Source organism: Bos grunniens, chromosome 22 (assembly GCF_055505025.1).
Source record: "Bos grunniens cultivar Pamir isolate PY7600 chromosome 22, Bosgru_T2T1.0, whole genome shotgun sequence".
In the NCBI taxonomy this organism is placed as follows: domain Eukaryota; kingdom Metazoa; phylum Chordata; class Mammalia; order Artiodactyla; family Bovidae; genus Bos; species Bos grunniens.
Window position 1 is genome coordinate 24,413,738 of NC_141186.1, and position 12,942 is coordinate 24,426,679.

At 36.4% G+C, this 12,942-nt stretch overlaps 1 protein-coding gene across 9 annotated transcripts in view; it reads right to left on the minus strand.

Annotated features, from left to right (window-relative positions):
* LOC147348220 (contactin-4) overlaps nucleotides 1-12,942 on the minus strand; it is a 1,019,923-nt gene that overhangs the window by 868,111 nt on the left and 138,870 nt on the right. For all 9 annotated transcript variants that reach the window (XM_086366640.1, XM_086366644.1, XM_086366647.1 and 6 more), the window contains exon 2: nucleotides 2,067-2,107. The gene's annotated coding sequence lies outside the window, so the exon portion shown is untranslated. The remainder of the gene's footprint in view (nucleotides 1-2,066; nucleotides 2,108-12,942) is intronic.

A 12,942-nucleotide genomic window follows, 5' to 3' on the forward strand; every position in this document is an offset into this window, starting at 1 on the left:
AGCAGATCCTTTGGCCTGACTCATAAAAAACCCCCTCTGGTATCAAACTGCAATCATTTGCTATCTTCTGTTGAAATGTTTGAAATAAGCTTAAAATAATATATGAATGGGAGCAAGAAGAAGCAGTCAACACAGAATAAACCCAATACTCAAATGGATCTTTTTCCTTATGCATTCATCTTATAAACAAAAATAAAAGAAAAAAAAGAGATAAAGGAAAGGAAAAAAGAAAAACAAATCTCAAGCAAATATCTTACCTCACAATAGTAAAGGTGCCTGAACATTATTTAGAATTGTTTTAAATGGCCAGATAAGGGTATAAGGGTTTACTATTTGGACTAAATATACAACACATTTATTTCTCTAATTCAAACAAAAGGAACTAAAATTAGCATCTCTAGATAACACTTTTTCATCTAAATAGATTGAAAAAATCAAGTGAATTATTCAAATCTAGCAAAGGAAGCCACTAAGAAAACATATTTTAACACTCTTCAGCCTGCAACCTATCCAGAAAGAGAGAAATCAGATAAAAGATAACCTTGAGCTAACAAGGTTATAAGGGATTCTTTCAAAATAAGAGATTTTTCAAAATGAGTCACTCCTGTGTCTCCAAGTCGGGCAGAACAAAGAGCACAGAGGGAAGCCTGCCTTTCTAGATCCACTCAAACTCCAGAATTCAGTAAGTACACAAGAATATTGGTGACTTGACAATCAATCGAACCTTTTTGCACTCTTTTCCCATTAAACAGATTTACCTTACTCTGTCACCTCTTAATTCATAGCAGTTTTACCAACATGAAGATATTCACTTCTAAACTTTAACTTTTTGAAGTAAGAAATGAAGGTATTTCAGGAAAGAAAGAACCTAAGAAATCTTGATTTGACCCACTAACCATACAAATGAGGAAAGCAAACTTGAGGTAAAGTGAGATGCTCAAAACCCCACAGCCTTTGAGAGTAAGAACAGTCTCCAAATGCTTGATTCAAGAACCCCTGGCTTTGTGATGACCTGACAAGTTAGGACACCATCCTCTTTGTTGTGATTTGGTCATTTTAGCTATGAGACTGGGTGGTACATGTGCCTGAGCATGTATCTGTGCGGAGCTTAGATAGGCATTAGTACATTTAAGACTCAATTTTTCACTGATTAATTAATCACTCCTAAATGGTCAGTAATCCTTTTTAAGTCTAAGATCTTTCCCATAAATTAAACTTCCTAATGCCACAGGATTATCTGCAGTTGGGTAACCAAATACAAATCACGTTATTATCATGGAACTACCAAAGTAAAATTACTAAAATAAACAAACTGATAATTCTCTAGTATTCGATGTATGCACTAAACGAGAAGGAAAAAAGACAGAGAACTTTGTTCAAATTATAAACATGGTTAGGTTTAAAAAATAATCAAAAAGATTATTTAAGATATCTGCTATTAAGAACAGAGACATCTGATCACTAAATACAAAAAACATAAAATAATGCTTGTAGGGCAAAGGTGTGTTCTAAAATGCACATTTTGGTAATAGAACCTAACGTAGGAAATAAATAAATGTCATAAAAAGCAAAGATGTACAGCTGAATAAATATGTGAAGGAAGACAAACAAATGCATTGCACATTACATTTAGTTATTCAGATAATGAATTTCAAGTAGTTAACTTTCCTACTTTAAAAAACTGTGCAGCTTTTAAATGCACTGATAAATGAGATTTAATAATAAATGCTATTTGCAAATTAATTTTGAGGACCAAATATTACATTGAAAATAACCATAAATGTCTTATGATGTCAAATACACTGCTATTGCTTTCTGTATATTCTACTTATATAAATTATAAGTTAATTCCATAACTCCTTTTAGGAGTCCTAGTTAAGATCAACATCAAAAATATTGTACAATTTCTCCACAGAAAAATATATTTGTATATTACAAACAGGATGGGGAACACATGTATACCTGTGGCGGATTCATTTTGATATTTGGCAAAACTAATACAATTATGTAAAGTTTAAAAATAAAATAAAATTAAAAAAAAAATAAATAAATAAAATGGTACATACCCCCAAATATGTTATTCATCTCAAGTTCAACTGCACATCACCTACAAATAAAGAAATAGGTTTTAGAATAAAGTGTAAATCTAGACTTAAAAAAAAAATCATCAGTTGCATTCCAGAGGTATCATGGTGCTAGAAGGAAGTCTCAGTGACATGTTATGATAGAAAAACTTTCTCAGTCAATTACAGAGAACCTGATTTTACCAAGATACTCCTTAAACTGTACAGTAGGTTATCCTGATGAGCAAGGATACTGTTACAGTGAATCCTTAAAAAAAGGCCAATAGGATGATCTATATCTAAATATATGAAAAAAACAGACACTGATACCAAAGATACTGATACTGCAATATGTTTAAATAAGTAAAATTAAGCATTTGATTTTCATATTAAAGTCAAAACTGTCCCATTTGAAATTAAATAATAAACTATAAGATGGTTAAGAGCAACTATATTCATTTCTTATAATATATGTTATTATAAGAAACAATCCTCTTATCCCTTTCTTTAAAAATCACTGCCAAATTTTTTGATCAGAATACATTGTACAAAAATTCAAACCTAACTACAATCTGTGCAACAATTATAACAATTTAAAATAGTATAAAAAAAATAGTATGAAGGCTGTCTAAGACTTACAATCCTTACTTTTTTCATCCTCAAAAATCATATACTACGCCTTTCTAAACTTCAACTCCAGGTGGTACTGATAATAGTTTAGACTTGAAACAAACTTACATTTCTTTCAGTTCTAAATTGTATCTTCATGCTTCCTTTTCTGAGCTCTAGATCTACTTAGCCAACTGACTATGTGAAATCTCTATTTGGATACCCTAAAGGAATCTCAAACTCAACTTGCCTGAAAACAAGTACATGACTCCCGGTACCAACCTCTTTTCCCATGAAATGGCCTACTTCTAGTGTTGACAGCACAAATTTTTATATTGGTTTCCTGACACATCTACTTTAACTAAACTGTATGCAGTTTAGTTAAAGTAGATGAAATAGGAACAGCACTGAATGTTTATATTCCAGCACAGGCTGCAATGCCTCCTTCACAGTGGCCACTTTAAAACCCAAATGCTGAGTGGTTGTATGCAACAGTTAATGACTGAATTGTCCCAAGAACATGTACAATATTAGGTGCTCCTGTGACTTCTCAATCATTAAAATTTAAAATCACACGAGAACATTTTACTGAAAACTATTTCTCCAATCAGCATAGTCACCATTGATGTATCACATGCTTATCATATAGAGACAGTTGAAAGGACTTTGCAATTTGCATTGGGAAGATTCATTATACAAAGATTCAAAATGTTATGGGAAGTACACTAATTGTAACCGCCCACCCTGGCCAGGCACCATAGTAACTATTTGCATGGCTTATTTTAAGACAGGAGGTCCTGGTAAGGAACACAGAACTAATAAGCCACCACCAACCGGAAGAGTTTGGGAAAGGTTAAAAGGAGACACCACATGCCCGACCACCTCCCAGAATCCTTCTCGCTGGCAACCATCTTGGCTGAACAAGGTGTGCACCACCAGGAAGGACTCAGTCAGAATGACTGGCTAAAGACAACCTGGAAACTGATTCCATCATCATAAAACCTGAGATTGCCAGCCACATGGCAGAGCTGCTCTCCTGGGTTCCCTTACCCTACTGCTCTCCACCCGGGCACCCTTTCCCAATAAAATCTCTTGCTTTGTCAGCACATGTGTCTCCTCAGACAATTCATTTCCGAGTGTTAGACAAGAGTCCAGTTCTGAGCCCTGGAAGGGGTCCCCCTTCCTGCCACAAACATATAGATAAACAATGCTATGGCTTTTTTAAGTTAGAAAAATAAAACAATATGGGAGAGTTTAATTTCCTTAAAATTTTGACAAACTTTGGATTTCCCTCGTGACACAGTGGATAAGAACACGAGTTCAATCCATGGTCTGAGAAGATTCCACATGCTGCAGAGCAACTAAACCCGTGCCCCATAAATACTGAGTCTGCACGCTCTGGAGCCTGCGCTCTGCAATGAGAGAAGCCACTGCAACGACAATCCCCACACACCAGAATGAAGGGTAGCCTCAGCCTGCAGCAACGGGAGACAGTCCATGTAAAACAATGAAGACCCAGGGCAGTCAGAAATAAATAAATAGAAATTCTGACAAACTTAAAAAATGTTTACTATAGCATGTTGAAACACAGCCTAAGATATTCCCTTCCTAAATAGGTATCTGGGATTCTCTGGGACTGCATCAAAGTTAGCTTTCCTATTAATAATCTGCTTAATTGAAATAGCTTTCATATTATCCTGCTATATACATCTCTTCACACCTGGATAAACATATAAATGGATAATGTTAGCACATCATTAAATCACACGCAATTCAAAATAATCATTTGATTCAAGCTCTATTCAGAAGAGAAATAGGACAGAGGAGCGCTAAGACAAGAGATCTTATCAAGGCCACACATTAGCCAAAATAAATGAGAACTTAATTTCCCCAAATACCTATGGCCTTTTCCCATTGAAAAATAAATTCAGAGCAATACTACTCAAAGCAAGTGAACAAGCTTTATCAAAGTTTCAAGCAACAAGAAAGACAAGTATCTGGTTTCCACTTAGCATAAACTTGAATCTTGTGATGGAGGTAATAATGAAATGCAATGGAATGCTTCTTTGGTGGAGAGAGGGATGCTAAGTAAGCAAGAAAATAGAAGAGAGGGGAAAAAAAAAAAGACAAAAGCAGTATGGTCTTTTTGAAGGTCACACTGATAAAATGATCAAACTTCACTTAGAGTAACTGAAGAAGATTAAAATATAATTCCTTTATGGCAAAGGCAATCAACAATGCATTTGCCTCAAGCTAAAGAACAGTCTGTCTTCCTTACTGTAGGAGCTTTACCCAGTATTGTTAGCTCTGTAAGGGGATGTTTAATGAATTTTCCTATCAGACATTATCAGCAGAATTTCCTGCCAAAGCTTTCTTGGTCCAGCATCTGGACAGAAGTCACTTCTATAAGTAGTTCTCTATATAAATGAGGTAAGCAGAGAAACTCCACAAGCTGATGAAGTTTGTTAGTCTCAGCTAGATGCAATGAAGACCTCTTAATAAATATTATCGCTTCTGTTGCCAAAATGTAGGTTGTCATTTCAGAATCTAAAGCTACCTGGCAAATTCTTATCTGAAAATAGGAAAACCTACTAGATGCCTAAATGGGGAAGAAGTCATATGGAATTACAGGAATGGGTGGAAATACTGCCAATGCTAATAATATCAGGTCAATTTTCCAGGAACTGCTCTTGTTTGCTTTTCTTCCACCTTTTGCTGTGTTTTCACTTTTTATAAAAAATAGCATGAATACTTTTGAGAAAGGAGAACTCACTGGCCTCAAACCAAGGAGTATGGATGGACTTTTCCATTAAATATCTTGAAAGTCATTTCTCTAATGAGCTTCTTCATATGCAAAATTAGAAGGGTGAGCTAGATGAGCTTCAAGTCTCTGCAAGAGATAATAACAATCATATCCAGGATGATTCTATCATACTGCTTTGTTACAAGGTTTATTGGAGAGAACACTCAAACAAACACCCAGAAAATGGTCTGAAGATTCTCAACATATTTCATGTCCCACACCATCCACACCTGTCCTCAATCAGTGCAGATAATGCTAAAGAGGAATTATTCAAAGTCAAGTACTACATACTGAATTGTATCTGCTTCGTTCAGGAAGGCTGTCTATATGATGGTACACATAGTCATGAGAGAGAATGCAGAATATATCACAAGACTGAAAGGGAAAAAAAAAGGAGGCAAAAGCTTTTTAATCGACCACTTAAAAGGTTATGTAGAGGCCACAAGGTGAAGGTATGAAGTATGTTTCTAGTGGAGAATGCTGTCTACTGACAATGAAACACTCGATATTCTTATGATTTTATTGAGTGAAGAGTCTATAGCGCATTTCAGTCCTGGATCAGTTAAGAATCTGGTATGTAAAAATAAAAGCCCATCAATTCTTAGCATTCCTTTGGGGTTTCTGTGGGTATATGTTTAATAACTGTCATATCTCCAAACAGTTCAGTCTGACCCCCATTTAGTTTAGAAATATAATGATAGTAGCCAGAGTTATTAGCCATGCTTCGATGGTTTAAATGCTCCTAACTGGTGCCCCATTAACCAATTTTTTAGTATGCAAACAGATTTATATTTGAAAGGCTCAAACCACCTCAGGAAAGCGATTAGGGCACTTCATAAAAGCAGAATCTATTTGCCAAGGTCAAAAAGCTCCTGAATCTCTTCCCCAATTCGATATTTTTTATGACTTTCTACCCCCAAAGTTGTCTCATTTAGGTCTTGTTAATCCCTTGGCAGGGCTGTTTTCAGATATGGAGGGGAGGATGATATGCAAAGGGTGTAAAGGGTGTGGTCTCAACTATAACAGACCACACAAATGAAAATAAATACTTTCACACTTAATGTTTTACATTATTGAATTGGTAAAGATGAAAGGATTTACACTATGTTGTTAAGTGTACTGTAACAGTTATTCACATACATTTTCAGTGGGTGTATCCTTTGGTACATACTCTCTGGAGGATTATTTACCAGTATCTATTAAAAGCAAAAAGACTTTTTTGGGGGGACTCGGGAATGCCTCCTCTAGAAATATAAAAGTCTAGGAAAATACAGTCATTGGAGCACTTCTTACCGGTTGTAATAGCTACCTAATAGGGTTGTTTTAAAGAACAAAATTGGCCTTTTACTGGTGTTAGTGGTTTGCAGATGCATGTAGTCACTCAGTCATGTCTGACTCTTTGAGACCTCACAGACTGTATGTAGCTGGCCAGAGTCCTCTGTCCATAGGATTTCCCAGACAAGAACCCTGGAATGGGTTGCCATTTCCTTCTCCAGGGGATCTTTCCACCCAGGGATAAAACCCACGTCTCCTATGGCTCCTGCATTGGCAAGCAAATTCTGTACCACTGAGCCACCTGGAAAGCCCTGGTGTTGGTGGTAAGCACTGATAAATTTTAGCATGTAATTATTATTAGACAATGATACAAATCTTTTTTTTTTTAATACTACAGAATTTCAGAGAAGTAGAGCATATATTATATATATATGCTCTACTTACATATATATATATAAGTAGAGCATATAACCTCATATTCATTATGGTAAAAATAAGCATATGTGTGTACTACACATACCTGTATCTAGAACATGGTATTTAAATTCTTTCTGGTAAAACATTTACTTCTCCTTCATTGACTACACTACAGCCTTTGTGTAGATCACAACAAACTGGAAAATTCTTAAAGAGATGGCAATACCATACCACATTACCTGTCTCCTGAGAAACCTGTATGCAGATCAAGAAGCAACAGTTAGAACTGGACATGGAACAACAAACTGGTTCAAAATTGGAAAGGAATACATCAAGGCTGTATATTGTCACCTGGCTTATTTAACTTCTACAAAAAGTATATCATGTGAAATGCAGACTGAATAAAGCTCAAGCTGGAATCAAGAATGCAGGGAGAAATAGCAATAACCTCAGATATGCAGATGGCACCACCCTAGCAGCAGTAGCAGCAATGGCAGAAAGCAAAGAGTAACTAAAGAACCTCTTGATGGAGGTGAAAGAGGAGAGTGGAAAAGCTGGCTTAAAACTCAACTTTCAAAAAATGAAGATTATGGCATCCCATCCCATCCCATCACTTCATGGAAAACAGATGGGGGAAACTGGGAGACTTCATTTTCTTGGGCTCCAAAATCACTGCAGATGACCACTGCAGCCATGAAATTAAAAGATGCTTGTTCCTTGGAAGAAAAGCTATGACAAACCTAGACAGCATATTAAAAAGCAGATATATCACCTTGCTGACAAAGGTCTGTCAAGTCAAAGCTATGATTTTTCCAGTAGTTATGTACGGATGTGTGAGTTGGACCATAAAGAAGGCTGAGTCCCTTTGATCCAAGAAATGATGCTTTTGAATTGAGGTGCTGGAGAAGACTCTTGAGAGTCCCTTGGACAGCAAGGAGATCAAACCAGTCAATCCTAAAGGGAATCAATTCTGAATATTAATTGGAAGGACTGATGTTGAAGCAGAAGCTCCAATACTTTGGCCACTTGATGTGAAGAGCTGATTCACTGGAAAAAAACCCTGATGCTAGGAAAGATTGAGGGAACAAGGAGAAGGGGGTGACAGAGAATGAGATGGTTGAATGGCATCATTGACTCAACAGACATGAGTTTGAGCAAGCCCTGGGAAATAGTGAAGGACAGGGAAGCCTGGCATGCTGCAGTCCATGGGGTCGCAGAGAGTCAGACACAACTGAGCAACTGAACAACAACAATAACCTGCCAATTGGCTAAATTTCTTTACAGAAAAGTATGCTGCTAAGTCACTTCAGTCGTGTCGGAGAGGGGATGCAGAAGAATGAATTAGGAAAACCCCTTCCCTTCCTTTTCTCTCAAGAGCTTTTCCATACTTAAGCAGGGAAGTTGGGTTGTGCTCTCCAGTATGGTACCAATATTTAGAGTTGTGCTATCCAGTGCATCCCCTCTATTTTTTCATTCGTATAATCTCTTTTATGTTTAAGTTTAAATGCCTTTTCATATTTTTAACCTAGCTGGCTCGTCATCTCACTGTTTGATCACTAGCCATATATGACTACTGAGGGCTTGTAAGGTAGCTAGTAAGAAATGAAGAGATGGTGCAAAAAAAATGAGTGTAATGTATCTTACTCAAAATTGTTTTATGTGGATATATTTTGAAAACAACATACGTATAAAATTTCACCTGTTTCATTGTACTTTTTATTGTGACTTCTAGAAAAATCAAAATTATATTTTTGGCTCATAGTGTATTTCCATTGGACAGGACAGAAGTAAAACATCATTATCTACGACACATGTATATGCCACGTGTTCCTTTTTGTGCACTTATGCTTTGATGTTTCCAGTAGCTAAGTCTGTCTCTAAAAGGGAAGAACCCATATATCTGTACAACTGCATCTTCACTGGGCTTGGGAAAACTGGTTACTCCCATGATATGGGTCCAGCTTTTCCTCCTCAAAACAAGGTTCTACCCAACACAGCGCTGCAGTCAGAAAGCTTGCGTTTCCAGCTAGGTTACCTGGGTAAATCACTGAAATGCTCTTGAGTCCCTGTCTCAGGTACAACATGTCTGCCTTTCTAGCCATCAGCCAGACTGCTGTGAAAGTCATTTAAGTCATTTAGTTTTATCTCAACAAATGGCATACTGAACAACTAACCCTTTGCAATCCATCTAAACTGCAGCAGAAATACGGCATCTCTGCTGCCAGTCACACTGCTGTTTACAACGGGGGGCAACTGATTTGTTCATTCCTAAGTCATAACTTGGACTTTTCTTTTCTTTTAATTTTATTTTATTTAACTTTACAGTATTGTATTGGTTTTTGCCATATATCAAAATGAATCTGCCACATGTATACATGTGTTCTCCATCCTGAACCCTCCTCCCTCCTCCCTCCCAATACCATCCCTCTGGGTGGTCCCAGTGCACCAGCCTCAAGCATCCATGGACTTTTCTATTCTATAATGTTTCTTTTTCAAAGCAAGCGAATGGGGTATGGATCTCTGATAAAGCTTATAATGATGATAACAGTATTAGAATTATGAGTAAAGAAACTGTAGATTAAAAACAGATTCAAGTTCCATGATTACGTATTCCTGTTAACAACTGACTCTTTCATACACCCATGAATTCACTCAAACATTTGGAGCATGCCCTACTACCATAGCATGAAAACAATCAGGCTTTGGAATCAGAGATACCTGAATGTTAATTTTAGCCACTTCAAGTGTTCTATGTGTATGTGGGGGTGTTAGTCCCTCAGTTGTGTCCGACTCTCTGACCCCATGGACTGTAGCCCACCAGGCTCCTCTGTTCATGAAATTCTCCAGGCAAGAATACTGGAGTGGGTTGCCAGTTTCTGCTCAAGTGTTCTATTCAGCCCTGTAAACCCTGTAATGTTGGAATAAACTATTAAGGCCAGAAGATTTTTAGGCAATTAAATTAGATATTAGTTGTAAAAAAAAATAGCATATTTTCTGGCACATAACGTTCAGTAAAATGTTATTTAAAATAATATTTACTATTAGGTACTTACTGCTCTCAATACTGAAGGTACTATAAGACACAGGATCTGCCTTCAAGGCATTATTTAGATTATCATCCATCAGCTATATTTAAGAAAGTCTATAAGAATGGCTTTTTAAAGAATCCTGGTAACTAACTAAACAGTATGAAATAGTAAATCTCAGGCTATTATCCTGATTTAGCACCATGTAAGGACAACCTTAACCCTCAGAAGATCCTTTCAATAAGCCGAAGGAATTTTGCACATTAAAATACAGTTCACCATGTTTCACTTGGTCTTTCAAAACTGAAATTCAGCAAACTCTTGAGGAAACAATGGTTCCCTCTTCTTTCATGCTTAAAGTTACCCTAAATACTTTGTTAAATAGATTTCCTCTTAAGACATTTTTTAATAACACACAAAACTGATCATCACCACATCCTAATGCAATAATCACTTATCATGATCCTCTAGTTCAGGAAGGGAGGTAAGACGTCAATGATGGGAAACAAGTAAATTCTTGCCTCCTTCCATAAACTTAGCTATGTAAACTCCTGCCATGAACAGCCATCATCTTTCCCATTTTTCTGTACTAAACCAGCGAGCAATAAGATTTCCAGAGAAAGGCCCTATGGGCAATTTCCCAAGACTACTGTATTAGAGTTCTCAAAATAAAAGTTGTACCAACTTGTAATCATTTTTATACAGAGTAGGATCCACACTGACACAGAAAAGTGATTCTGCCATCTACTATGAAAACAGATTATGAGCCTCCCTTTCGTAGACAGATACAATATCATATCTCAAATGTCCCACACATTGGAATGACTACTTTTTTCCTAATGTGTCTTTCTTTCGTTTTGGCTGTGCTGGGTCTTTGTTTCTGTGTGTGGGCTTTCTCCAGTTGCAGCAACTGAGAGCTACTCTCCAGTCACAGTGGCTTCTGCAGTTGTCGAGCACATGCTCTAGGGCATTTGGGCTTCAGCAGTTGTGGTTTCTGGGCTCTAGAGCACATGCTCAATACTTGTGGCACACAGGCTTAGTTGTCCCAGGTCACGTGGGACCATCCTGGATCAAGGATGGAACCCATGTCTTCTGCCATTGGCAGGCTGATTCTTTACTACTGAGCCACCAGGGAAGCCCCTGGAATGACTGCTTTTAAATCAACCAAATACTATCCAATAACTATTAACTGATAACAGAAGACATAACCCCATTTTCAAAAGACTTAAAATGTTGTTTTTAAATAGATCTGAATTCTAAGCATTCATATATGTTTTCATATATATTTCAAGTTGTTATAGTTCAAGACTGCCCTCAAAACCCAATTCTAACCAAGTAAAATGACTTAATAATCAGAGCCTCAGTATCTTGAGCTGTAAAATGGAGACATTTGTATCTAAACTGCAGTCCTATTAGAAATCACAGTCTTATTACTACTATTGGCTAGAGCAGGGGTCTGCTAACTTTGTCGTAAAGATCTAGAGGATAAATATTTTCAGCTTTGCAGACCATAAAATCTGTATCAGAACTATTCAATTCTGCTGATGTAACATAAAATCAGTATAAATGATACAAACACAGATGAGTGGGGTTGTGTGCCATTAAACCTTATTTATGGACACTAACATTTGAATGTCATGATTTTCATATCATGAATTACTATTCTTTTGTATTTTTCCAATCATCTACAAATTAAACCAACAACAAAAAACTTGCTTAGTAAGTGGAAGACTTATAAAGAAGTGGATATCCGGACTTGGCCACCTGGCCATAGATTGCCAACCCCTTGGCCAGAAGACTCAGATCCAAACTCAGGTAAATTGATTATGTATTTAACTGGCCAAAATGTTTTTGTAAAAATAATCACTTGTAACAAATTGAAAATGCTTTTCTCTATATACAAAACCATGGTGTTTTAATTTACTTAACTTTAAATTCTGTTTAACACTTTTTGGGGGGAAAAAAGAAACTTTTCACTATTTAATCACTTCCCACTTTATAGCTCTTTTAGTAGTATTTTCTAACATAGAAAGTTCAACTATGGTACTTCAAACGATTGCTAACAAATTTATTTACAGTGCTTGTTAAACATACTGCTTATTTTCCTTACTAAATTAACTGTGGTTTGTGAAACAAACAAATGAATCCAACAGTACAAGATGCAAAAACAATTTCAATAAGTAGGTCTTCATTTACTATTTAATCGCCTTTCTGCCACTGACTTAAAAACATCTGCTGGAAAGAGGTGCAAACACCATATTTCTCCAGTTACATAATGTTAATTATAATGGAATTACACCACAAATAAAATCTTAATCATGTTGGCCACTCTTCTCTGTGTTCTTATTACTTACTCAGACTCCCAATCCATTAAATCTGTGCTGCCTTATTAAAAAGGGCAGAGTTGCAGGGAGAGAGAAGATGAATTTGATTTGGTCAAAAGGTCAAGGCATAATAATTTACTTGAGTAAGTACAGTGGGGCATCATCTTTTCATCCCTTTATATCTTGTGCTTTCAATGCTGAATTATATTAAAAATGAACAAAAGACGGTGAATATCAGGGCAGTTGTCCTTAGATAACCAAGCAAACAGACAACACCATTTTAGTATTAGTTGACTTTAGTGTTAGCTGTTCTCTTGACATTAAGTTAGAGTTTAAAGAGATTTAACAATCATTCCTAATCCATCATTATCTTATAATCCAATTTATTTACCTTATTGAACCTAATTGCAATGACCAGTAAAATT